The sequence below is a fragment of the Thunnus albacares genome, chromosome 13 (assembly GCF_914725855.1).
Source record: "Thunnus albacares chromosome 13, fThuAlb1.1, whole genome shotgun sequence".
NCBI lineage: Eukaryota > Metazoa > Chordata > Actinopteri > Scombriformes > Scombridae > Thunnus > Thunnus albacares.
In genome coordinates this window covers 7,615,647-7,638,108 of record NC_058118.1, presented here as the reverse complement: position 1 = coordinate 7,638,108, position 22,462 = coordinate 7,615,647, and the positions used below count along the sequence as shown (strand labels likewise).

Genomic DNA, 22,462 nt, shown 5'->3' with positions numbered 1-22,462 from the left:
TCAATCTCTCGCTATTTTTTTGATTAATCAATTCATTGTTTCATCTTTAAAATATTTTTAAGAATGGGTCAAAATGCCCCATAGTGTCTTTAAATTGCTTGTTTTGTCCGATCAACAGTGCAAAACTCAAAGATGTTCAGTTTTCAATGATATAAGACAAAGAAAAAGCAAGTCCTCAGTGAAATGTCAGCATTTTTGCTTGGTAAAATGGTAAAATTGTTGCTGATTAATCATCTCTCGACTGACTAATCAATTAATCGACTATTTGTTTCAGCACTTCTTCACAGCATCTTGTTGGTGAGATAAATCTCTTCACAAGCCTGTTTTCCCTTAACCTTTGAATGCAACATGCATTTAAAGTCACAGAATAACTAAAGTAAGCAGTAATCAAAGGGTAGTCACAGCAATACATCTCCCTGCGATAAAAAAGGCTTTTGTCACGCAAACATATGATTTGCTATCATCTCACCATTCAAATATAGTACCTCACAATTGGAGGCATGTTCAGAAAAGCACAAGGCTCAATCGTGCAATTTTGCAAATGTGCACATGCAAGCCGCATTGGGGCTGTTATATGACGCGAAGTGGGAGACAAATTGCAGAGTTGCAGGCCGAAATGGTCCATGGCCTCGGCTGAGTCTGATAAATTCTGTCCGCCGAGCTCCACTAATCACTGCAGCCTGTCACAGACACGCCCCTCGTCCCTAGAGAGCAGAGGAACACGTTCCTGATCTCAGGGCAGCCGCTGGCCGACCCCATATAACACACACTTACAGAATCACCCATTCAGCCTCCTCTACACTCAGACGTACACTCTTTATGCATGAATTCCTTGATTGTCAAATGATTCACAATCAGAATACAGTTTGAGTTTTCTTCTGCCTCCTGTGTGTTTTTTGTGACTCGCATGAAACCAGAAAATGCATACTACAGCACAAAAATTTCCATATCTATCATTTTTAATTCTTTCTCTATTCCATCCCCATCTTACCCACAAACACACACACATGCAAACACGCTCAGTGTGCTCGTCTGTAAGCTGTATCGGTGTAATTGATGCAATGACTGGAAATAAACAGGCAATTTAAGTGCTGGACACCTCACTGCTCTCCCTCTCTCTCTCCTCTATGTTTCCTCTTGTCCCCTCACACACACACACACACACATACACGCGCACACACACACACATTGTGGACTATCTCACAATCGAACAAGGTGGAATAAGGGACAAGGTCAACATGCTGGAGAAAAAAAAACGTGTGAGACAGAGGAAATTACGCAGGATAAGAATAGAGAGGGACAGAGGGCACATAGAAAACAAAGACTAATCTCGCAGATGACTCATGTCTGGATGGCCTGTTTAATGACAAATTTACAGCCCCATGAGAGAGCAACAGACCATGTTATCACCGTCCAAACTACATTTTGTGACCATTTTCAGTTTTGGAAGCTTTACCATATGTTCATGTTGTTCAGAGGCCTGCAGCACACAGGAGGTGCAGTTCAGGGAGAGCTTTCACCTTCTAAAATGTTTCCTCTAAAAAGTCTTTCCTGTTTGCGTGATGGGTCGCCCTCACTCGACCACTCAGCCAGGCAGACAGTGTTCCAGCCTCTCCTGCCTGCAGCGAGCTCGGACCAAAAAGTACAGAAATAGCCCAAGCTGCTCCAACTGGCCACGTCAATCTGACCAGGCTGCTGCACAGAACAACTCACTCTGTCCTTTGACCATTCCAAAAGATCCCTCTGTGTGTATTCATCATTCTACTGTACACCATGTGCATCTATATAATGACCCATAGCAGCAGTAATTATTAAAAAGCTGCATGTCAAAATGTGTACTTGTTTGTCTTATTCTGCATGTGTGTGTGACTGTATAAATCTGATCCCACTTGGTCCTGTTAGCATCAGTTGGGAACAGTCATGCTGCATGAATATTAAAAGGTTGTAGCAACAGTTGTGAATGCAACAGAGTTAATAATAAACGAGGTCTAATAATTTAATGGGTCTGCATGTTGACATATCCCATGGGCTGCCATACAGTCTGTACATGAGGTAATAGGAAAAGAGAGCGAAGCATAAAATGATACAGTAGGACTTGATAAATAGAGAGCAGCAGAAACCAAGACAGCAATGAGAAGAGCAGGAGTTACTTTCTTGAGGCATCCTCCATCATTGATGGGAAAAGCCTCTGGGGTATCCTCAGTTGACCCTGGGGACTCAAGATTTTCAAGAGCCCCAACAAACACAGTTTTATGTGCAATTTTATTTGCCCCCATACAGACAAAATATATAAGCATTAAGTAAGGAAGATGCCAAATCTGACATTTTGAAAATGAAACTGCGTTATTTTGGAGGTTTGATTCTTGTTTCCTCAACTTGGATGGTAGGTTTTGCACTGTACCAAGTGAGTTCTTGAAGTGGTCAGTGTACGTGCACAGTCTACAGAGTGGACACTGCCAATCACCAGCAGCTTCAGTAGCAGGGGTTGACTGAGTCTCTAGGATTCTGTATTTTTGCCTTGGATCCTCCTGGTCGGTTAACCCAGTTTTTCTCCCAATCATTATACCTGTTGGCCTCCATATAAACACCATTAGGTCTCTGGAAAAAAAAAGATCTTTCTGTAAACACCGTCTCCTGTGACCTCTGACCACAGCACTGCTGCTCAGCCATTTTTTTAGGACTGATGACATTTGCTCTCCTGCTGAGGAAAATATAGTTGTCATCTTTCAGACTACATGCCCTTGACTCAGCCTACGTAGCAACTCAACCTTGACTTGTGTCCGAACATCTTCACACTGACAATATTTTACAGAACTAAATAAACTTTTCAATTTATACACAAGATTATTGTGAACTCCTATGTCCATGTCTTGTAATTGCTCTAAAACAGCAAATAGATTTGACGTGAACTATCTATGCACAGTTTTCTTGAAGGCTTTTGAAAACCCCAATTCATTCATTTCTGTACGGCATGAATATCAAATGACATGACTCTTGAAACATGGGGACAACAGAAGTAGGTTGTGAACACAACCCTATACTTATCACCTTAAAGTTGATATGGCAAACCTTTAACAAACAGTTGTCTATTTACACATCGAGCAGATACGAAGCAACATCTGAAATTGTGTGACCTGGTTAATGTCCAATATTCAATCTCCTTTTAACTCTGTTTTGGTCTCCACCAGCTCCTGAGGTAAATATCTGACTCTTTATTGCTAAATGCTCTCCTGTGTTCACCAGCTAGTCACTAATTTTGTCTGTTTGCTATTTGATGCTGAGCAGGTAGTGTACAGTGAGTTTTTAAAGCCGAAAACAACTATGAGAGTGGTGAGGGTGAACCAAAACCATTAAGCTGTGAGCTGGAAAACCAAAACATTGAGCTAAAAGACACTAAAAAAAGCCCGTTTGTCACACCTCTCACCATCACTTTTTAATGCACTGGGTACCCCTTAGCGTCATTTTTCAACATGCAGGGTAGTCGGTTAGACTTCTTGAAACTCCCACAACGTCTGAAATAGACGCCAAGAGACCAATGACTTCTATATAAGGTGACAAATTGTCTTTATTCTGAGGTGGTGGAAGGGTACTTAGCTGGACTTTGCTTCAAGAGACCACTATTTGCTTCCTGCCTCCAACCATGTCATTTTAACCCAAACCATGATCTTTCCCTAACCCTAACCAAGTGGTTTTTGTGCCTAAACCTAACCAGACCTTAAACATAGCATTATCACACCATGAAACATATATTGCATAGTTGTTTTTGTAATGGTTAGTGCAGGTACGAAAGATATTTCCAATTGAAATACATTATATAAATTAAATTTCACAAACTGCTGTGATACTGCACATTGAAAAATGCTAATAATCTAATAAATCTAATAATCTAATAGTCTAATAATGACACAGATGGGTTTACATTGGAGTAAGATGAAAACCTTGCGACGCCCAGGGCTGTGACAAAGCATCGGTATTTGACGACCTGGGAATGAGAACAGCTTGAAAGTGATGGAAATTCAACAGCCTGCGTTATAGAATTAGCAGTTAAGGCTAAAATATTGAAAAAAACACTGATCCTTACAGGATAACATTCTTGTCACAGTATGTGTAGGCTACTGCTTTTCTCACTACCCTTCTATTTCTTTTTTTGGTCTCTATATTTCCTTCACTATCTACACCTCTCTCTCTCTCCCACTCTTCCTGACGTACATGCTCATTCTCCCTTGAAAGACTTCACTTCTTGATGCCAGCATTATCACCGCAACCTCCTGACAAACAAACCCCCACTCATACACCAAAGTACACTGACACACACACACACACATACTGTACATACACACACACACGTACACACTGCGTAGGCTCTCTGCAGTGCCTCTACCTCATTGACCACAGTATAATACTTCATTAGCTATATAGCAGATTTTACCGTTCTAAGTGAGATTAGCTTCTTTGTCTCCTTTAGGCTTTGAAAAGCTCCCTGCCATAAACCTGCTCACTAGTCACAAAGCCAATAACCTCAATGTCAAGAAATTTTATGTTTTCCTGGCATATTTTTTATTCGCAATTCATTCCTTATTCTCAGAAAGTGTGTGTGCTGGAAGTGATCCATGGCCATATGACTGATTGTGAAAACTCACACTGTAAAAATACACATGAAGGACTCCCGGAGGGGTCAAAAGCTGTTGTTTCATTACTAAAAAAATAGAGAAATCAGATACTAGTATAAAAAGGGCTTGATGCAATTTTCTAAAAAGCTCATACATTATAAAATGTTCTGTAAAGTGTTTATATATTTAACAACTCTCTTCTGTAATATTAAACACCTACAGTATTAACAATCAAACTGCTTGAGGCTGTTCCATAAAGGGCAGCCATTTTTCTTTCTGCACAGAGGAAAGTTAAAAAATTCAGGAGGCAGACCGAGGCCACAGAACTCCATTTTAAACCTTCGGCAAAATTTTCAGCGCAATTGATCATCGCACTTCATTTCACAAAGCACAAAGCGTGAAGCACGGAGAGAGGACTGCTCAGTGGTAGGAGGAGGGATGGAAATCAGAAACAGTAAACCTGTCCATCTGGGCCCCGTCTGTGCGGGTTGGTGGTTATTGCCCCCTGACAGGGCGTCCACACTGCGAGCGGCTGATGTGTTGCTGTAATCTGTGGGCGGTGCAACAGGGCCTGATTGCTTCTGTGTTCTGGTCTTGTTCAGCTACAACGTTTAAACAGTCAAATTATGTATGTATTTGCTGCTTTACCAGAGCAATTACCATAGCCAACAGAACACAAAGCAGTAAATGGGAAGCACCGATCTGAAACAATAAACTGAAAAATCACAAGAAAAATAAAGCTGTGAGCAGAAATCTTCACTTTTATTTTTTTTTTAAAAAAAAAACACAAAACAGGAAATGATCATATGTGAGGTTTATGGGTCCTTGAGGTAAATATGTTAACCATGTGGAAATGTATATAATATAACATGTCAATAACATACAGTATATGTATTATATGTATCATGTCTGATGTCATCGTGGCTGGCCTACACATGTAACATCTGCAGCAGAGTCTGCCTCTCACGGATTGGACTTCACAGCCACAGTAGATGCTGCGCCAAAACCTTACTCCAAGCACAAGAAATCAATGGTCTTCCGAGACCGCGATGCCAATGATGATGGATGGATGATGATGATGATGGTGTCATGTTAATTGGTCAAGCAGAACAGTGATTATGAGGGTTTGACTGAGACTTTACTACAGCTGCCCGCCTGATCACATTTGTTTCATTGCTTGTTGCTAATGTATACATCTAAACTATACAAAAACACACTAGTGTTACACACTGTTACTGCACAGTACAGATTTGCAGTACTGTCGCACAACAGGCTCTTACAGTTTTGTCATTTTATATTCACTTTTAGTGATTTCCTCTCCACCATTCTGTTTTTATCCTGTGCTGACTTTGCTTGTTAGTATTTCCATTCTATGAATGGCAATCAGAGAGGACAGCAACTTGTTCTCAGCACAAATGACAATAAAGCTGTGAAACTTTATTGAGCTACAATTAGACTCCAACTGGGGATACTGGAATTACATGGTCAGCGTCTTAAACTCCTTAGTCAGGACAACCCTGGACTCCTAACTGTTCTGCACACATTTATTCATGTAGCTTAAGAAAATTGAGATGCTATGAGCAACTGTAATAAGCTCCACATTCATTTCTCAATTTGCACATATTGATCATAGCTTGAAATCACAACAGTATGAAAATCAGTCTGGCTGTTGACTAGTTGTTGCCAGCTTTTCACATTGGCCACATAAACAGATTTCCTGTAACGTTTTGCTCACAGAGTGTGTGAACACGCCACAGTGATACACACATGTGCACTCTCCTTTTATGCATCCAGTTTTATTTTGGACTTATTCCATTCAGCTCTCTTTGCAGTTTAAGGGCAGGACTCTGCATGTGAGCCATTTCCCTGAGCTTTCTGTGATGGTTTGTGAATTATTCATTTAAACATGATTGACCGGGGGATTGAATTACATGACTGATTGATCAGCGAGCTCGTAAAAAGGAATCCCAATGACCACTGAAACCTAAGTGTGACTTAAATGACTAGAGGGTGGAGCCGCCTCAGTAGGCTGATATGCTCAAAATGCACCACTCTGGTTCTGAGGGCCTGTTTCATGGAAGTAATTTGCGAGCACTGTTTATAAAGAGATCGCAAATGGTGAAAAAGACCCTTTCACAAATGATTGTCACTTACAAATAGCAGATACATTTCTGAGTCCTTCAGTCCTCTCATATCTTTACACATGGGCGGCAAGTATGGGGTTCTATTTGATTAGTTAAATATGTCAAAATCAATACGAGAGGAAATTATCTCCTGTTGCAAATCACATCTTGCCTGTTGCAACATTGGTGAAACAGACTGCTGGTACACAACATCCCTCATTCTTTCTTGTTTCTTTTTCTGTAAACAACCAAACAACTATGAACAGATGGATGTTAGCTGGGGGGCTAAAAAGAATTAGAAATAAGAATAGATGAGGGCAAACCTTGATAAAAATAATACAGCGTCTGCGAATGCTGTGAATGCTTCTAATAGTGCGTGATGTTTTGAGCTAAAATGCTACTTCAAAATGTGTTATCTGTCACTTAACTGAAGAGGATCGCTGCAACTAGCGATTCCTTTCATGATCATATAATCTACCAGTTATTATTGCAAATAACTTGATGGTTTGGTATAAAATGCTAGCAAATTGCAAAAAATACACATTACAATTTCTTTGACACCAAAGAGACATCTTCAAATGTCTTATTTTATCAGACCATCAGTCCAAAACTCAAAGATATTCAGTTTACTGTCACAGAGGACCAAGTAAACCAGAAAATATTCACATTTGAGAAACTGGAACCCGTTCATTTTTGACATTTTTACTTGAAAAAGTTAATTTCCCCACAATAGATTAATTAATAGATTAAGAAATTAAAGTTGTGATTCAAAGATGTAGGAGATAATTATTCTGCCAGTGGAAGAGCAACACTCTCTTCCTGTCCTGTGCCACCGATCATCACCAATTTCCCTTCATGTGTCATGAAGCAGTTTATCAGATTTCCAGCGTAAGACAGTGACACATAATGTCATGTGTAGTGTAAAGGCCTTGTGGTGGCTGCCCTGTTTGTTATGATAATTATACAAATGTCTCAGCTGTTATTGGAGTAATGGTAGTAATCAGTGTTAGAATGCTGCATGTTAACATCTTTACTGGTGTTAATGGCGACACCAACATTCCCATACACGTCAGAGAAATGTCTGTGAACTGTTTTATGTTTCCAGCAGAGTATTGTTGCCGGTGTTTCTATCTCAGACTCTGATTTTCTCTCTCTGTCCGTCTCTCCCATCAAAGCAAAACAACAAATCTCTGTATCCCTGATTTTTCATTACGGCTTGTCTTGCTTTATCCCTCAAGATTCAAGTCTGAGCCTTGTGTTTTGTCTCTTTCTTTTTTTTCTATGCATTTTGTGTATTTCTGCAGGGCATGAAGTGCTGGTCATGCCCTTCTTCTGTACTATAATAATCCCAGATTACACGTCTACACATAGATATTGAGTGTGTGTGTGTGTGCGTACTTGTATATGAATACCCTCGTATGGCACACGTCTTTTCTTTTACTCTCTGTGTATGTTTTATATAATCTTGTGTACTGTAATTTTCTTTGCAATCACTGACCTCTGCACTTCCATAGATTGTTGTAAAATGCAGCAATCCAGCCTCCACACAACACTAATCAGATCTTGGATTTTCAGTGCTGCTGTTCAGTCTACAGCAACCAGGGAACCTGACCCAAATGTCACTTACTATTTAGGGTGAAGGAATGAAAGGAAAGCTGTCTTCCGTTTGGGAATGCTTGAAAATGAAGAAAACAGTGCAAATTATGAAAGAATAATATAATGGTAACGGCTGCTCCTCCTGTTTTCAACACCATTCACCAGTCAGAATTTCAGATATTCAAGACTCAGCTCAGCAGCTGATATGTAGTGGGGGGTGTAGATAGTGGAGAGTGGGACGGCACACGCTGTTTGTATAATAAAAGGTGCTGTTTGCATATTGCACAGTCATTACAGGAGATGTCTTCCTTTTGCTGTGAGCTATAAAGCTCCTGAATATAAAGGAGCGGGAGAAGGACAATGCTAAAGGGAGGAAAAGGGGCCACATGAGTAACAAAGCAGAGTTTAATTATTGCTCCAGTCAAAACAAAAGAGAAACTAATTGTAGTAGCTTTCCAGAAGCAATAAATATAGACATTTTCATAATAATAAGTTCACATACCGGGAATGAATTTTAGGGATGTCAACATCAATCTGTCATCAACTAAAAATCCATCTAAATTTAACATCTATCCACATGTTAATTATTATTTTCTAATCAATTCTTCTCCACGTACTGCTGCGTTCAAGGTTGATTTTTATGGCAGCTGCCTGAATGGCCTCTGCCTTGAACTCCGTCCCAACGGATTCATTTACAGGCCTTCCGTGAACATACTGTTGCACGTTTTAATGATCACGAAGCTCCATGGGCAGCAGGAACTGTAATGTGTACTGCGTGTGTTCGAGCTGTCCAAAAAAGAACAGCAACGAGAGATGCAGAGCTACAGCACGCATGAGTCAGTCACGTTCAAATGTGTATTTTCTCAGGTCAGTTGGCAAATATCTGCACTTGGGCTGGCATGCCCACTGTACCCTACTGGCTGCCAGCTGTCACTCAGGAAGACGGAAAGATGGAGGGTAGAGAACAGGGAGGGGGCAGAAGTGGAGAGAGAGATAAAGGGAGTGGTGACGATGTGAGGACATGAGCCCCAAGGCTTTCTTTCTCTCTTGTTTCTCATTTGTCTCTCTGATGATAATAAAAAACATGGCAGCACAAAAGAAAAGAGGTCGACATCAGAGGCGAAAAAGAAGAAAACAATGCTGAAGGAAAAGAAAGCGAATGTGCGTGATATGGAAAGGAAACCATTTTTTATGTTGATGGTAAAATTATTAAATATGCAGGCCACAACACAGTGAATCTTAATGCATCAATCCCAGTGAGTGCACCCCAGGGTCTACCATGATATTAACCATATACAACAATGTGGTATTTTATGCATACTTTGAATTGCTTTGTTTGCAGAGGGCTACAGGTTTACCCACAGCCTGTTGCAGTATTCATTACAGTACTCCTCCGACTAATTAGGACAGACTGGAAAAAATATAGCTTGTCTGTACAAAGAGAAGCTCCTCATATGAGAAACAAAAAAGGCACATTTTAACCCAAACAGAAAACAACAGACCCTCACAATGCATCCTTTTGGGTTCAGATTCAGTTTTTCCTGTAATTAGGCAGGCACAGGCCCTGGTTTTTTATGCCAGCGATGACAAAATGTGACGCAAATACAAATTCGTCAATATGGGTGAAAAATGTAATGTGAAAGGTTTCTTCTTGACGCCACATTTGGCATTGCACTCCAGCCAAGTACAAAGACTGTAGGTTTGCAGCAAGTAAATGAAGTCATTCATATTTTTAAAGGCCTCTTTGGTTGCTCCTTGTCATATTACCATCCAACCATAAGTGCTACTATTACTGGTAAATACTGATTTGGAAGAAAAATGGACACTCCATTTTTAATAAAAGTATTTTCTACTCTTTAATGATGAATAAAGACTGTTGAGAACGCCTAATAGAGCCTGCTGCACTACCAACACACTGTACAAAATCTGATGTCATGACTTCTCCCTCTGATTTTTGGAACATCAATCAATGCAGCCACAGCGCGGCGCAGAGAATTTCAGCTTAGTTACTCTAAAAAAAAGTGTAAGCAGCATGTGTGCAGAGGTTTGGCTTAAAAATACTGTCTCTCAGCATATACTGTACATGGGATTTGACATGAAGTTACTTGATATTCTTTGCTCTGCTGCAGCAGATTTGCAGATTAATAAATTTCTTGAAGCCTTTCATGTCACTAGACTGGGCATGGCACATGCAGATACAACTTACTCATATTCCACCTCATGGGAAACATTAATATTTAATATTTTTGGCCCATACAATACAACTGAGTAGCGCTCTATAGCTAGTCTGACTCACAATTTTAAATTTGTGTGTATATTTTTCAACCAAATGTCTTCTGACTGAATTGCCAACAAACGGAGCTGAGTATGAATGCTTACGCTTCTCATAAGACACTGGTTCATGTGATTTACAGAGTACAAGGGGTTTAACAGATCAGTTAATCATTAGAAGACACATTCTGTGATGTCTGCTGGATTCAAACGCTTTAGTGTCTACAAATGTCAATACTGTTGGGCCACAGAAAGCTGCACATCTCATTTAGAGCCTCAACACAATAAAGGAAAACCACCATTAATTGCTGCCAATTTGCATTTGAGATCTTAAAAATTTTCTAAATGTTTTTAAATAGAAACCACTATTGTGATTTTTTAAATCATTCATGCGAATAATAATTATCAGCATGTTATCCTCACTTTAGGCCTCCTGCAGTACCTCCTGCGTTCCACAATAAGATTTATTTGATGTACACAACATGAACAATACTCCATAAATCCACCCAGCATGAACCTGTACAGGCTTAAATTAGATATTATTTCAGGGCTGTGTGAGATTGCAGTTGGGTTCCATGTTATGAGCTACATATTGTTTCAAAGATGCTGGCATGGGCTCATTTGACCCAACTAGTGTGTTTGGGGGTAAAAAGCACCTAGAATGTGTAGAATATAACAAATTAAGTTCACAGAAGAGCATATTGCCAATGGGACAACTGTGCTCACACAAACAGGTACGGGGTTTGATTTTTTTTATACAATATGAATGTTATTTCTCCTGCATCTACGTACTCAATGCCTGTTATTAAAGTGAAGGACAAATTAAAATTGAGAGAGGACATAGTTTGCTTTTTCGGTCTCTGAACACGCAATCTACAGTGCTTTATGAAGGAGGAAATAATATTGCCTGTGGTGGAGCAACACAGGCTCTCTTGAGATGGACAAACCGTGGTTTTATTCCAGCTCAGTAAGCTCTCACAGGCAGCTTCAAGCTATTGATATCTGTTATATTGAACAACGTCAATGCTGATGACCCCACATCCTCACAAAGCTTTCATCTGCACAGAGCTTTCATCTGTGGATGAACTGATCACTCTGCATGCACAGCCGAAGTAGAGAAACTCAGTTACTCTTGGCGGTAAACCTTTGCGAGACCAAAATATATTGAAAATTTGTATAGATTATGTGGAGTAAATGAATTAGGCCGCTGACTGGATTTTTGGTCTCAGTGAACGGTCAGCTTTCTGTTGTGAAAAGACTGAGACATCAAGAGGTTTTTCTTCTGTCAAAATGGCAGACATACAAAACACTCAAAAAGACAAAATGAATGCAGGAGGCTATGTTTCTTTAGCCCAAAACCACAGTAAATAGCTATATCAGCATCACAGCTGATGTAATCAGTGACAGATATGCACTGCACACACAGCAAGACTGAAGCATAGCAGGGGAGGGAGAGCAGTTCATGTCTGGTCCTTTTAGTGATATCATGAATCTCTCATCTTTGCACCTGCACTGACTTAAACTCAATTTTAGAATATGAGCTTAAACCTAACCTTCCTCTTATGCATATTTACCAAAGCCTGTGATCTAATACGTCTATGTGTTGTACGACAGTGACAGCAGATACAACACTGGTGGTTATCATCTAGGCCAGTGGCTCCCAACCATTTTTGTCAGATGCTGCCTATGCCCACAGCCCTGTCCTAATACCACAACTATATAACTATATTTCAACTGTTTATCTATTTCATTTAGCAACTATTTTACTGTTATCCTTTACTTTAGCTGGGCTACCTTTTCAAACTATTATCCATTACCTTTGGCTATTTCAACTATATATCTTGATATATCTATTTCAAACATGTAGCCTATCCATAACTTTAGCTAGCTATCTATTTCAACCATTTATCTATTCTTTTTAGCTATTTATCTATTTCTACCATATATCTTTAGCAATCTATTTCAACTGTACCAGTGCAGTGCCCATTCAAAACGTGCCTGATCGGAACAGGCTGATTGCTTATTATTTCTTAAGCATATATATGTATCAATTAACAAACCTATCAATTTAAACAATAAAGATTCAATAACTTAAATGGTTTTATTCGAGACAGAGACTTCACCAGTGAGACTAAACAGAGGTTGATAGAATAGAAGCGGTCTACGCTCCTATTGGCTAGTGTTTTTCTCCTTTGTGTGCTCGTTCCCCACTGTGATGTGATGGTGTTTGTATCAAACAACCCTGGCTGCACTCAGATGCGGAACTGAGCAGCTCGCTGTTCGCTTGTTTATTCAAAGTTTATTGATATTAAACGTGTCGCGTGTGCAAATTGCACCAAATTCAATACTGCACTCCCTTTGTTCCACAGCCATACACCCACCAAGTGTGGAGTCAATCAGGTGAACGGTTCAAGAGATAAGCAAAGGACATACACACAGACATATAGAGATTCCTTTCTTTACAGGGTAGATATCTCTATCTATTTCTGATATTAATCCATTACTTTTAGCTCACTATTTAATATTTGCTTACTAACTAGTTTTCTTGCTCTAGTGGTAATCACAACACCTGGTCTTCAGATGTTATAGACTCAATTTTTTTTTTCATCAAATCATAATTCGTTTTTTTTCCCAACTACTCGAGCTACCCTGCAACCTTTCCATGTACCCCAGTAAGTGCAGAAGTACCCACTAAGATATGAGGACCCTTGGTTGGGAATCACTGATCTTGCTCCCTCACATGTTTTTCTCAGCTATAGGCTGCAACACTTCCATGGAAGCTGAAACAGCTGATCCCTCTGGCTTCAAACAAACTGCCCAGTGCAAACATAAAAACTATCATCAGCTGACAATGTAAGGCACAAAACAGGCATAAACACATGGTACTGACTCAAGGGTGTTGCCTAGGTTTACAGGTACAGAGATCTCTCCTCCTCACCTAGACAAGCCTGGTCTTCACATCTTACTTATTTCACGTTTATGAAGAGCAACAGCCATTACACCTCGATTCAGTCTGTTCAAACAAAGATTAACTATGTTTTTCTCAGCTGTGCATTAAGATATATGAACCTATAAACCTGCTCCTTCAAAAGATGAGTTATAAACTGTTTCCTTTTATGTCAAAACTGAGTGTCACTTAAAGGAGCGTCAGCACGGATGCTTACTGTGCATTGTGTCATAGGCATAATAACTCATGGTCATTATGGCCCATTTGCAGGCTCTCAGTGCTTGACTTCATTACATTTTTATTCTTGGAAATGGCATGTAAAATGCCATGTTTGAATGTCCATTTCATGCATCATGGCACCTGAAAAGACTCTTAAGACTTATTTTCTTAGGTGGCTGTTAAATGCTAGGATGCATAAATAGAGCCAGTATAGAGAAGCAGTGGCTTTAACTGATGTGAATGTGATGGAGTTACTCCTTTTTAGTTTTATGAAAAAACTAAACAAAACAAAAATTAAATTAACAATCAATTAATTAAATTACTTACAGTGACGGCCACATACTGCTAAAATATGTTTAACTTTCTGCTGGCTAATACTGATTGATTTGTATATCATATTTCATGCTAATTTGCAATCAACACTACAACAATCAACAGCAATTAGGGAACAATTGGAAATGTCCATTTCATGTTCATTTGTATTTTATTTGCCTTGGAGGGATTAGGGTTTGGAGTGCATGTGCTGATATCGCCATTCTCACTCTGCCAAATAAATAGCACTCGTAAAACTCAGGCGTCTGCTGCACAGGATGGCAGGAAGTTTACAATAAATGTCTGGATAAAGCCATGAAAGACAATGTTGCCAACTCTTCTGCAATGAAATACACTAATGGCTGCACGAAAAGTCGCACAAAGAAGATGATGCAATACCTTAATTTACATATAAATGAACTTGATGGATATTTATCATCCGAATGAGAGACTTTAGAACATGAAAAAGAGAACGATGGATATTGTGAGTGGATATTGAGCTAAGACCGGGGCCATGAAGATGCAGTGGCTCCATTAGCTGGAGGTAGAGACACATCATGTCACAAGCTGTCCCTCTCTTGTCTCCCAGCCAGCTGACTAACACTGATCCAATGAACCTCAGTTTTGTCAGCAGTAGTTCAACGTGCTGTTTACCCTGCAAATGTACAACTAATTAATTTGTGTTCATAGCCAAAGATAGAGGCTGTCCAGCTCAGCGCAGGCCTGTGGCAAGGGTACCAACACCAAAGGCCTCACTGGTTGCAGAGAGCCCTCCCTTCCCTTTCCTTCCTCCCCCTCTAGGGCTTTGGAGCTGTGGAGAAGAGAGGGACTGTGTTTCTGTTCCTGCTATTGCAAATGGCAAATGGCTCAAGAACGGCTTTCATTAAAACAGCACAAACAGTGGATGCAAAATGCTTTCAGAAAATGACAAGTCCCCTAGTGTATGCCCACAGACATTTTGCTGAAATTAGATTTCGAAAAGAAGCTGCAAAGTTGCTGAGAAAATACAGTTTTCCACATTAATATGATTATTGATGGAGAAGATCTGAGAGCACAAAGGCCTTGAGAAATACCTTAGCCATAAAAGATGGTGATTTTTTTTTCATACCCGCTTTTAGGTTTTTGCTAAGTTTCCCTGCTATGCAATTGTAAGAGCGCTTCTATTTCAGGACAAATAGTCCTTTTCGTACCATCATTTTAACACATGCTCATAAATGTTCCATTTTGTTAAAGACTAATACTAATTAGTACTCATGAATCTCCTTAATCATCAAGTTTTACCACTTTGCCATTGAAAATAACATGAAAATAACACTGTGGGATTCTTGGAATGACTTACCTTGCAATTAACAATATGAGTCAATAGTGAGTATAGGTGCTTTTCATCATAATCAAACTCAACTTATTTCCATAAACTGTTTTAATCCCGTTTCTCAGTCCGCTTCCAGTCTGTTCTGACAGGTTCCCACCTACTGCCCACCACAGACACTGCAAACCATCAATTTTTCAGCTGTAATGGCAACAATGGGTAGCGGGAAGGCTGTCATTCCTGTAATGACTGTGCTGTCATGAATATAATGGATATGCTGTTATGTTTTATAGACAGGAAGTTCACATATTTCCCAGTGTGAGCAAGAAGCCTACCGTAGCTGACGACACCTGGCTTAGCTGGGCTGAATCTGCATCATTTCTGTATGATTTTGTTTTGTGGCAACACTGAGCAGTCTATCATAGTTGAAAGAGAGCAAAATATCATGAGACAAAGGTTTCCAGCGGTTTTGAAGCCAAGTTTCATCTTGCTTCTGTAAAATCTTTGATGCACCATTTTCTTTGTTTTGAAAGATCTTCACATGATACATCCCTGTTGATATGTGACGTGTTGACATTAATCTGTCAAAGATCAGGATAAAATGATCTGGACATCAGTCAAACGCCAATAACATCAATAAGTCAAATGTCAGTAAGTAGTCTCACTTTGCATTCACAGCCAGTTGAAATGAACACTAATGATTTGGGACTGGCTTATCACTGGCAGCAACAGTCTCTGATCTACTACAGGTTGCCAAGTAAGGCACACGTACAGCGAGCTGGTCATTATTGAAAGTAAGCCCCAAGGCAAAATGCAACAGTGAATGGCTCCCTATACATTACCCTGCTTATTACATAGCTGCTTACAATAGACATTAATCATCTGACACAATATACTGATTTAAATGTTTTGAAGTAATAAACAAGGCAGATCAGCACTGCAGCCATAGAGACATTTGTAGCTATGGCATCCATGGATGCACTGTGAAAGAACTGGAACAACAGCAACATAAACATGCTGTCCAGTATCTGACAGGCAATAAAAAGTATTGTGCTCTCAAAATAATGTGTAATCTGGGTTTTGCAATTACTAAGGAGTAACTTCACATCAACAAATATAAAAAACAAGCCACTAAAAATGCAACACAAAGAACCCCCTACTACAAAGACCTTGTACTATTTTGTGCCTGCTCTATCTACAAACGAACGAATTAGAAAGCCACACTATTCAATTTCCATGTTAATGACCGGGCATCTAATAGCACTGGAAGAGGCTGCATTGTGCCTGAGCTGGTCATGCAATTGCAAATCATCTCAATTGCCTGCATATCTATTGATGTATGATGAAGCCATGCAAATCAATTCAGCAACACTCTGCAGCATGAGCATCGCAGCTACTGTACAGTGAATCTAGTTTGAGGGGATTGTTTTTTTTTAATAAAAAAAAGGTCCCGGTAAGTTAGAAGACTGAGCGGTGTAATCAGCGAGGCCATTCACCATGACTGCCAGACGTGAGCCCCGGTGCCAGCGTGTCAGAGGGTAGTCCATCCAAGAATATCTCTTCCAACTTTCACAAGATGAGTTCCTTTGGAGATGCCATCTGTTTGTCTATCGCCCGGGTGCCATGTGTGCAGGTTAAATCAAGTTATTGCAGCAGGCATGTCTCAAGCCTCTGCAGTCCCTTATTCACATGGGTCCTTCTCATCCTGTTTTGTTTCCCCTCTGCGGGCTTCTGCCAAATCTACCTTCAATCTAAGATTCCGCATGAAGGATTAATCAATGAGTTGGATACGGGGTTGTAATACACAGTGGGTTGCTCAACGTCGCCTCCCAAAACGCTTCCATGATCAAACACTGGTTTTTGAAATTTGGTTTAGCTGATCAAAGGTGATTAAATCGAGTGGAAGTATGGAACAGACAGGATATCTGCATGCACGAGTGTTGACTTTTATTCTGATTCAGATTATGACATGTAACAAGATGCTTTTTGCATTATTTCCATTTTTTGTTTTCAGATCATACCCTTCCTGATTAGCTCAGCCAGGGTTACATGCTTTGGATACACGAGCCCTTCCCTGTTTATCTGACTGATCCTGTGAAGCACAGTGTTTCTATATTTTATATGTTAAGATTTGTTGCGCTGGTTTCAGCTTGTGGCGTTATAACATCCAACTGTCTTACCAACTTAATGCCAATTTAATAATAGGCATGCATGTTGGGAGGCGCTGCTGCGGGAGTATTGCATGCAGTAATTCTGTCCACATGTGTCTGTCAGATGAGTCAGTGGAAACCTGGAGGTGGGGGCGTGGTTAGCGAGGACTCACCTGACCAACTTAACAATATTCAGCCCCAAACCAGAACAGGAGGCTGAGCAGGATCTGAGTACATTCAGGCTGATTGAAAGCATTGTTTTGCAGATCCATTGTTCTCTGCCTAATTGCAATTAAAAACGCAGACCTTCCCTCCAGTTAATACACATTACAAGCGCAAAGGCATTGAAAACAATACAGCTGTCAACTTACATTTTGCAGCTTCAATGTGCAGTTTTATTTTCTTTGCATGAAGACCTGCGCCAATCATTGCCTAATCCCTGTTGCTTTTATCTTGTCTTCTCCTTTGTTTGAATTTATATCCACTGTGGGCCTTCGAACCACAATCCACTGCTTATACATCTGACTGCCAGCCATTCACTGAAACCCGCATCCTCAATCAAGTGGTTTGGCAATTGCAAAGAGTCGATTGTATTGTCTCACAGACAGGCCTAATTGTTTCTTCAACCGTGCCACAAGCACAATAAAAAATGTGTCAAATACTTGTTGGGCTATAAGGCGCAATAAAACACTGACGAGGTGTAAATTTTTGCCGGATCAGATGATGCAAAGCATATTGGCAGTCCGTGCACATCTATGAAGGCTTACCTACCGGATGGTGCTTCGGATGCCACGCTTTCTCTCCACTGTGTTTGATGCAAAGTCCCTCCGGTTTGGCCGCCCTTTCCCCGCACGGGTCCGCCGGTGTCCTCCAGAACCAGGTGTGACCACAATCTCGCCTTGTTGTATTCCCATATGTTGTCGTCAGCGCAATTACGAATGCTCCAGTTGATGAGTGACTGGATAGCCCGTGTGATCATACGCTGCCAGCTCCTTTCTGTCTCTGTGTCTCCTCTCTGTAACTGCTCCCTCCGCCCGATTATCTCCCCGCTGCGGCACTGGCTACACGGAGATACGGAGAAACGAAACGTGCGCTGGCGAACTTGTGCGCCTTATTATGGTAATTAGTCGCCGGACCGGTCCGCGACTTGCTCATCCGTGCACCTTTGCAAAATATGCTGGCTCTCAGCTATATCCGCTATTTGCACTGAATAAATTGCCCTCGAGACGCTGAAACGTGTTTTATTTTCTGAAAGAGAGAGGGAGAGAGAGAGAGAGAGAGAGAGAGAGAGAGAGAGAGAGAGAGAAACAACAATCTGACGGCTGACGCTGGAGAAGAGGAGCAGAGAGGAGAAAGACTGAGGCGTAAAAGGATGGAGAGGATTAAAGGAGAAGGAGGAGGAAGCTGGAACACATTTGTGAAAGCCTTTCCTCTAGGCTATATGTCCTTTGAATAACAGTGAGCTACGGTGCATATTCCCCAAATCTCTCTCTCTCTCTCTCTCTCTCTCTCTCTCTCTCTCTCTCTCTCTCTCTCTCTCTCTCTCTCTCTCTCTCTCTCTCTCAGCTCTTCCCTGTTGATTGACTGTAATGTGAACTTGAGTACACAGCAATATAGATTATTAATAGATACGTCAAATCTATCTATCTATCTATCTATCTATCTATCTATCTATCTATCTATCTATCTATCTATCTATCTATCTATCTTTTTGTATAGTATCTGCCTTAAACATACCTGCAGTGTCTTTGTCTAGAAATCCATCTTTATGAATGAATAATATCACCAGGAGTCTCTTGCATATTGAAAACCAACAATTTCCCACAGCTTTTTTTTTCCTGGTCTCAGTCAGTCCGTCTTTGTCAGACTGATGGATGTTATTTTTTTCTTCTCCTTCTTTTTTTTTTTTTTAATTAGAGCTTCACTCTGATCCGGGCAGCATGTTGAGCAGGTTATGATTCTGTCCAATCATGGCACTGTTAGTCCGAGCCTTGACAGTGTGTTTTCAAAGTGCTCCTCAAATTGGTTGGACATCTGCTACAGTCCCCAGAGTGATGTGGACCACTGCTCACTGTGGGAGGAACCGAGCAGTGTGAGTGTTGTGAATCCCACCGGTGGGGCTGAGCTCAGACCAGCTGCTTACATTTCAGTTGTGCATCAAAAACCAATACTTGTCAGCTTGAAAGCTTTCTATGAATCAGCTGGTGTGATTAGATGTGGCACCGCTTTAGCCTCGCTCTCCCTACATGTGCACATGTCAACTTAAGAAATGTGCTGCTCTGAAGATTTGACATTGTTTTACGCCCCTCGATCATATTCCATAAAAAAGCAGAGCTTGTGATTTTTGTGGAAAAGCAGAATTTTATACATATAAGGCAGAACTGTAAGCAAAGATCAGTGGCTCCTCAGTGTATAACATTAATGATTCAGCAGGACCTTGAAAAATGAAAATGCAGCTACTTATAGTTTGCTATACCATCATGCACTCCAGTGCTGGCGGTGCATTAGATGTATTTTTGTATGCATCAAATTTATGTCAGTGTCTCTCCGGGAAACAATTACTGTAGCATCTGAGAGTGTTAAAGCATGGAAAAAATGACAACATTAGCCCTTTGAACAGACAGCTGAAGTGACTGGGTGGAGTGAGTAACCTACAAATGTAGTTCTCCTTACTGAGAGCTGAAGCTCAACAGAAAGCCAAGGAGACCCAGACTAAACCTGTCCAAGGAGTGATGTTTCTCAGTGCTATGATGGGCCTTGTCTCTATGTGCAGACACTGATCTGGTGTGCATAGGAATATGCAGCCTAATAATCCCAATCTGAATAGTATGCATTACCCTGATTATGAAATGTGGAGTCACAAAACTCTAACCTTTTCCATCCTTGTGAATGGATATCTGGTGCAATTTCATAAAAATAGAGATCATTTTCACGTGTTGATTGATGAGTAAGGCTTATTTGTGGTTGTTGCTTATCGAAGGTGCATGCCCCTGGCAAACTGTGCAACACCAGTGTTGAGCTGAATGTGCACGCTCTTTAGACATGTGCTGCAGAGGAGCCACCTGCCATTATGTGCATGCAGGTCATCGATAGTCTCCAATCACTGCTGGGGTCGTGCTGGCAGGTCCGGCCGTTTCAGTGGCTCTGCAGGCTGACTGTTGATGTATTCCAGCTGCTATACAATCAAATGGTAAGATGAGCTGAGCTGTGTGTCCTTCATTTAGTTGGCTGCTTGAGCTGTATGTTGAAACACTGGGAGGACTACTACACCAGTTGTGTTGTACTGGTTAATGTCAACAACCTTGTTCGAGCGCATGACTCCCTGTCAGCAGTTGATGTGGGTGCACATTTTCAAATGTGTTAATTAAATTTGTCTGGTTCTCATAATAGGCTACACGGAAACTGTGGTTTGTGACACTCAGGCTGATGACGTTACTGTCCTTGAAGGCTTGTGGGTATCTGGCTCCTGTTATAGCCAGCTGCTAAGATCCTTTTGTGATAAAGTGGCTCTCAGTCCATCCATTGAGCTATTGCACTGCTAAATGTGATTTACCATTAACATAGCCATATTGTAATTAGATTGCAGATTGAGTGAAAGCTTGAGTGTTACGTGATGTTCAACACATTATTTTTAGATAAAATTGCACAAGGTCCAATTGCTCAGATTTGTAATTCTATACCAAAGCATCCCGAATATTGAGCAGAGATTTTAACCTTTGCAGTTTGTGGTTTGATTGACAATATGATTGAGACCATTATGTTCAAAGTCACATTTCCCCCCTAATCTGTAGGAGTGCCCAGCATCCAAGACTCAGTAAAGGAGTGATTCTAATATCGCCCCCCCCCCCCCTCCCCCCACTCCACTGTGACATTTTGCTCATCTTTTCTCTCTCCCACTGCCACTGCTCTCCATCTATTCTGCATTTTTTTACTTATCCTCCCTCTCCATGGCGTCTCAGTGGGAGTGGGAGTGTAATTACGCAGTCAGACGGTGTTTACAGACGCAAAAGCGCCTTAATTTATTCCAACAGTTAGCAGTAATTCCCCACTTTAATTTATAGCTCCTTCACCCAGTGGGAAAAGGAGAGAAGCAGATAGTGAGAATGAGGGGGAGAGAGAAGGAGCATATGGACGTTATATTACGGAATACAGTTGGCTACAACTTCCACAAGGTGTACACACGTAAAAAGCCATCACCATTGGTTTTACTGCACATTTAGGTTGTTTTTTTCCTATCAATGGTGGGTTTTCGTTTGCTCTGTAATGGAAGGAATGTAAATAACTAAAGAAAAAAGATTTTTATGGCTGTGTTATTTGTGGCTGAAAATCGTTTGCAGTGTCTCTGTTCAGAAATCATTATCATCCAGTCCTTTGCAAAAAGCCTCAACAGACGGCCAACTGTGATATTCATGTCTTGTCAGGCTATAAACCATGTAATGACGGGTAGTTCAGTTTGTCTTTACTGTCATTTAATCAACACTGCAATCAACCAGTCTGGTAATAATCCACAGTTCAGTTAATTTACAAATATATTACACTTAGCTTCCTCTAAACAGGTCTTCAGTCTGTTTTGGGTGTGATTCACCATGAACAGGGAGTCTTTTCAAGAAATAAAAGTGCATTTATTTCTGTGTTTTCTTAACTTATAAGACCCTCTAAAACTGTGAACACTGTTGAGAAAACTGGCATTGATTACATTCATACTGCTGCCTCACAACAGCTTCAATGGCTCTTATTGACTTTTTGGAAACCATGTGAGGCAAGGTACAAAACCTTAATGACCGCACCAAAAGAGTTATGTCAAGATACCCAAGAAAAACAGCCCACTGAGCTGTAGCAGCTGGTGTGGAAACACGCCTCTCCATCCCCAGCATGAAAGTGCGGTATTGATGCAGCTGTTGACAGCAATTTGAAACAGGAACGTG

At 40.6% G+C, this 22,462-nt stretch overlaps 1 protein-coding gene across 2 annotated transcripts in view; it reads right to left on the bottom strand.

The window, feature by feature from the left end:
* The window catches only part of flrt1a (fibronectin leucine rich transmembrane protein 1a), a 45,224-nt gene extending 26,494 nt beyond the window's left edge, over positions 1-18,730 (bottom strand). Inside the window, exon 1 of one of the 2 annotated variants that reach the window (XM_044371704.1) lies at positions 18,305-18,730. The gene's annotated coding sequence lies outside the window, so the exon portion shown is untranslated. The remainder of the gene's footprint in view (positions 1-18,304) is intronic. The other variant, XM_044371703.1, reaches the window with a different exon arrangement.
* Between the last annotated feature and the right edge of the window lie 3,732 nt (positions 18,731-22,462).